Raw genomic sequence first — 6,635 nt, 5'->3', positions numbered from 1 at the left:
TGTAAGGTAGAATGGGGACTGTTGTGTGTGACAAAATTTTAATCTCATTTTCAAAAGGGATTTAAGTGTTTAAAATGCCTGCCTGGGTAGCTCAAGTCAGCATGGCTGTGACTGTGTCCAGAAGTCGTGTGCAGGGAATTGGTCTTTGGGCTGAAATTGAGTGTTTTCAGTTCCTTAGTTTTAAGCATTTAAGAGGTACAGTTAACCTCTAAATGTGACAGTGTTTAGTTTAGCATGCTGCTGTCTAGACTATCAGACTTGCTGAGAGAGTCTTTTGCATATAATTTTCTGTTACAGAGAAGACAGCCTGAAATGAATCAAATTAACAGTTGATCATTCAAAACTAACAATATGCAAGAGTAATGAATTATGAAATCCTGTTCTAGCAATCTAATCTGCACTCATGTAGGGCCAGGTAGATACAGAAATGTGTATGTCTGCGTGCTTAATGGTATTACAAATATACTGTAAAGCTTCCATGTTTTTTCCATATTCCCCTTTAGCTCAGCCTAATGGCACTTGACTTAAAATAGTTCAATATCATATTTCTGAGCTACGTGAATCCATCCTCTGCCATTTGCTGTTCTTAAAAATTGGCTCATTAGCAGCATAATCCTTGGAAAAACTTATCTGTAGGTATAAACAAAAGTATATACAAAGTTGTTGGGTTTTTAAAAATTTCCTGGAAGCAATTGCAAGCCACCTATACGTACTCTACAACTTGCTCTTAGCTCTTTCTTTCATAGCTTGAAGTAGTACTTTAGCAAAATATTCACTGAGCATCGTGCAGAGATTACAATACTGGTAATAAAACAACTTGGTCTTGCCTTAAACCGTGAAGGGGAGACAAATTAGCAAAGGGGAATTAACAAGTAAAATCGTTCTCCTCCACCAGGAGGTTCAGGAAAATCAAAGATGCCTCATTTCCCTGTAATTCAATCAATACTGTTCTTCCTACAGACACCACTGCAAGACAGGATTTTGTGTAATTTAGCACAGCACAAGGGTAACATGAGAGCAATTCAGTGGGTTCTCTAGTGTTGCTGTTAGATGTTATCCCTTTCCCATGCTCATTCCTAATCCTGAGTCAAAGCTCTGCATAAACCACCTTAACTCCAGAGGTAGGCTTTAGTCCATGTCCCAGGGAATTTAACAGCTGCTCTGACTGTACAGGGGGGACAGAGAGAGTACAGGAAGATGAGCAAAAGAGGCCCTGTGCTTTTCACACAGTAGCTGTGTGTTTACATGAATGATAGAATCATTAAGGTTGGAAAAGACCTGCAAGATCATCAAGTCCAACCTTTGATCTACCACCACCCTGCCCACTGAACAATATTGTGGAGTGCCACATTCAGCTGTTTTTTGAATTCTGCCAGGGATGCTGACTCCACCACCTCCCTGGATGGCCCATTCTAATACTTAACCACTCTTTCAGTGAAGAAATTTCTCCTTACATCCAATCTCAACCTCCCCTGGCACAACTTGAGGTCCTTTCCTCTCATCCTATCAATGGTTGCTGGGAGAACAGACCGATCCCCACCTGGCTACACTCTCAGGCAGTTGTAGAGGGTGCTAACATCTCCTCTGAGCCTCCTTTTCTCCAGGCTAAACAACCCCAGCCCCCTCAAATGCTTCTCACAGGACTTTTGCTCCAGAGCCTTCCCCAGTTCCATTGCCCTTCTCCAGATTTGCTCCAGCACCTCGATCTCCTTGGAATGTGGGACCCAAAACTGAGCACAGGACTTGAGCTGTGGCCTCACCCAGTGCTGGGTACAGGAGGGCAATCACTCCTTTGGTCCTGCTGACCACACTATTGGTGATGCAATAAGCAAAAAAACAGGATGCTGCTGGTCTTCTCGGCCACATGGGCTTGCTGCTGGCTCATGTTCAGCTGGCTGTTGACCAGCACCCCAAGGTACCCTTCTGCCAGGAAGTTTTCCATCCACTTGCCCCTAGCCTGTAGCGCTACAGGTGCTTGTAACCCAAGGGCAGGACCTAGCACTTGGTCTTTTTGAGGCCCACTGCCCATGGATCCCTGATATCCAGATTCCTCTTCAGAACCTTCCTACCCTACAGCAGATCAAGACTCCCATCCAGCTTGGTGTCATTTGCAAACTGACTGAGGGGGAATTTGATCCCCTTGTCCAGGTCATCAATAAAGATATTAAGCAGGACAGTTTCCAATACTGAGCCCTGGGAAACACCACTGGATGTAATTCCATCCACTACCACTCCTGACTGTTTTTTACCCTGCAAAAAGAGTGCATCTGCCAAAGCCATGGCCTCCCAGCTTTCCCAGCAGAATTCTGTGGGAGACAGTGTCAGAGGCTTTATTAAATTCTCAGTAGATAACACCCCCAGTCATTCCCTCATCCAGTAGGCAGATCAACTTGTCATAGAAGGAAAGCAGGTTGGTCAAGAAGGACCTGCCTTTCCTAAACCTCTGCTGACTGGGCCTGAGCCCCTGCACGTGCCATGTGATCACACTCAAGATAATCTGCTCCATAACCTTCCTTGAGCACTGAGACCAGGCTGACAGGCTGCTGGAATCCTCCTCCTGACCTTTCTTGCAGCTGGGTGTCACACTGGCTAGCCAGCAAGTACTTCCTAATTATTGCAGATGCTAATCAGACAGGTTTGCCTTTGCTGGCAAAAGATGAAAGAGCTGGTTTTCTCTTCAATGCCAAAATGGTCACAAGACCTTCTGAAATACTCATAAGGAGAATGTCTGTTGTGAAGGTGGCTCGCTCTCTGTAACACTATTGCTGTATTCTGGGGGTGAGGGAGAATTAAAATTTGATGATGGAAGATGGAGGTGGAAGATGGAGGTGAAAGATGCATAACTAAATAAAATGATGAATAAAAAAACTGTGCAAAAGCTAAGCATGAAAAATTGAGGCATTGTCACAGTACCCGTTCTCAAACTGCTGTTGCAATCCCTCATTTGGTCTGCTGCTGCTGTAAGTGGCAAATAAAACTCTCATGGGATTAAGATGAAATTTCAGTTGTCTGCCTGTAGCCCTCGTTTGTGCCTGAGATGTTTTAATTTTCTGAAATTCTTTTCCCAGGAAGTCTTCTGTAAACAAGAGAACTGTTTTTGTACCTATATTTACATTCTTTCCCTAGGAGGGACTTCTTTATGTCCCTCTGGTCTGACCAATGTAATTAAAAAAGTTTTTTCACCAATCAAATTGGTCTGTGTAAAAAAATATATAAAAGAAACACATCCCAAAAAATTAAAAAGTCATTTTAACCTTCTGAAATTCGGAATCCATGTCGTTGTAGTGTACAACAGTATCATCTGGTCATGTGGAAATGTGTTTATCCTCCTCCTGTGAGATTCAGAGGACTGCAATGTATGTCCCTGTCTGAGCTTCTTTGCACCTTAGCCCATAAAGGGCTTTTTTTTTTTTTTTTCTTTTTTTTAATTCTAAGTTGAACATAGTCCTTTCCCAGCTGGGAAACATACTTTATTTAAGCCTTGAAAACTTAAAAAAACCACCAAAAACCCCCCAAAAAAACCCAACCAACCAACAAAGAAAAAACAACCAATGCTCCCACAGCCATACCATCCTTCATTGGTAGAGAAAACGGGAAATATTTTCTCCTTAGATGGGAGTGCTATTTCCTAAAGGTCTTATTGTACAAAAAAATAATTCAAGCAAAGGTTAATTCAATTTTTTCAGCTCTTTCAGGCTGGTACTTTAGTTCAACAGAGTGCCTGAGGCCAGCTCTGTAACCACCTAAGTGAACTAATGTTATTGAATGCATTTTCACTGAAATCTGATCCCAAACGTGGGTGGGTAGGAGTAGAACACTGCTACACAAGTGTACTCAAGTTAGAGCCGTGGATATCCCAGGGTGAAAGGGCCTGGCTGAGTGCTGAAACTGGAGGGGGAGATTTTGTTTAAGAAACTGAGCAAGGAAATTGGGATGGGTGGGAAGAGAGAAGCTCCAGATTCTCTACATCTTCCCCTGCTGTCTTGCAGGGAGCAGGAATATGAGACTAATAGTCATATTCTCTGTCGTAGCATAGCAAGATGTTACTTGCACAGACCATCTCCTCCCCCTGTTTTGGACCAGGCTGTGATCACTCACCAACACATTCCTGACTGAGTTACAGAAACTCAAGCTGGGGTTTGGCATCTTTTGGTTGGTTGGTTTTCATTTTAAGATGTTTATTTCATTCATTCATTGCAAGTGTGACTCACGACTTCTCCACTACAGCTTCAGAGCAGATGGATCCTCCAGCACCCACAGCACACAGGTGATGAACTCTGCTCCCTCCCTGATTTGCTGCCACCCCTGTTGTAGGGGGCAGACCCAAGATGCTGTTCTGTGCCACCTATTTCAAGCTCAGGGAGCTTGGCGGAATCAGGAGGAATTAAAGAAGTCCAGAGCCATTTCCCATCTGGCTTGAGGCAGCTTGTGGAACAGGAAGGATTTGTTTGTTTTGCCCGGACTGGGCTTTTTGCAGTGAAGCGCCAGCCAGTGACTAGAGACTCCAGGTAATATTGGTAGATATAAAATACACGACTCTTTCCTACCTTTATTTAACCTTTGTTTCTTTGTCAATTTACCCCTTGTTCGGGTAAATCTTCCCTAAGTGCTGCCCGGGATTGCTCCCCAGGACCTCATTTTCCACCACCAGGTGGCAGAAAAATACAGTGGCAGGGAAGGTCGGGAAGGAGATGCATATCCAGAAACCCCACTACATCATTAACTTAATCACTTTTCGCTCGCAGGTATCACAAGTTTCAGATTATCCTGTGAAAATACCTAGATCACTATTGTATCATATCAGACACATAGATCATAGTATCGCTTTTGGAGACCATAGGGTTGCTGGATGTTTAGGAAAATCAAAATATTTGGGCAGATTTTAGCAAGAGAGAGTTTCTTGCAGCATTGGTGGAAATTGCCTCTCTTACAGACTTCTAAAAACTTATTAAAATTGCCAAAATCCCACGTGGTATTATAAAAAAGAGACTTTGATATTGAAGAATAGAAAAGAACAAGAAAAAAGCTGATTGTGCTGCAGCAACCCAACACTCTTACTCTAAAATATGATAAAATCACTGGTTACAGTTTCATGTTGTGCTTAATCCAATTTAACTGAAGGACTCAAACACTAGGCATGAAACTATGCCCTAAGAAACAAAGTCACAAGCAAGTTTAGGGTTTGTTTGGGGTTTTTTTGTTTGTTTGGTTGGTTGGTTTTTTTTGTAACTGAGCAAAATGTCAGTCAGGCAAAGCAAAACTGACTTCTGTGGGCATAGCAGACTAATCCCCAGAGAAAACAGCCCCCCCAAAAAACCAGCACCCTATTAAATAGATGGATGGGTAGACACTTCAGCAAGCCATTATTTTAAGTGGATACAAATTTGGGCCGAATCGGGCTGCATTTCATTCTTACAGACTGAGTATGCACTGATTTCAGATTCCTGTCTCCTGCATGGCTTCCCAGAGTGTTAATCTGTTGTACAACTACTCAGCTCACCCTGTCATTAACAAGAAAGCCATAATCACTGCATTTGATAGGAGCCCTAGCTCTCCAAGATGACTCTTTGTGAGGCCATGCCAGCTAGACACTGTCCATTAAGGGAATTTTTTGGAAGAGCAGCTCATTCCTGAATAACATTCAGTTTCAGACATCTTCTTAAGTGTATACAGATGCAGGCTTTAGAGCTATCCTGCAAACTTCAGAGTTAAAGTCGGACATGCTTTGGGTATAGAAAGAAAAGAGCTTTGGGTTTAGTCCTTGAGAGGACAGCAAGGAACATCCATAGCCTGTGGGGCTAATGGCTGCTGCTGCTGTTGTAAGTGTTGAGAGAATTTGAGATCAGCCCCTGGATGGACCCTCAGGCAACTGATCCTGGGGAGGTCATCAAAGCAGAAGGGATTTGCAGTGAATTGTGATTTGGATGGGAGAGCTTTGGGAGGCAGGACTGCTCAGAGGAGATTTGCATTACACAAGCATCACATACTTGAAATAATTTGGGAAGGACTGATGTGGACGTTTGAGATGCTCAGTGACAAAGCTTTGGGATGGGAGGAGTTAGAAAAGTCACTGGATGGCAGCTCCTGAGGCACTTCTAACAAGATCTTCAACTGGGGCCAAGGACCTGTGTGCAAGGACTGTCGAGGCTGCTTCTTCCTGCTCTGTCGTCCACTGTGTCTGCCCCATGGAAAGCAGAGGAAACTTCAGCTTAGGATCTCTGTAGGGGAAAGGTGTGGTTTCCAGCTCAGATTAAGGCAACAAGAAATGATGCTAGTGCTGAAGAAAGACGTAATTGTTGGGAGGGACAGTCTTTGAACAGTTAAACACTCTAATGATGTTGCACCCTCATCTTCACATGGACTTCTTGAGGAGCCTAGAACATAATCTTAAAGCTAAACTGAAATGCGTTAAAAATAATCTCTGTAGAAGTTGGTTGAACACTCAAGTCATTAAATAGAAACACTTCATATGTGTAAAGATCAGAGACGCATCTTCTGAAAGTACTTCTTGGCTTAACAGTCAGAACATAAAAACTATGTGATCTTGTGTTTCTGCTGGAAGAATGATATGAAGACACATGGTAAAACCATGAGCTATAGTGAGGAAGAGGTTAGAATTTTTTTTTTAACTTTCA

The sequence above is a fragment of the Chamaea fasciata genome, unplaced genomic scaffold (genome assembly GCF_029207755.1).
Source record: "Chamaea fasciata isolate MVZ Bird 193981 ecotype frontalis unplaced genomic scaffold, bChaFas1.0.hap1 SCAF_2, whole genome shotgun sequence".
NCBI classification, from domain to species: Eukaryota; Metazoa; Chordata; class Aves; order Passeriformes; family Sylviidae; genus Chamaea; species Chamaea fasciata.
Note: the sequence above shows the minus strand (reverse complement) of the source record.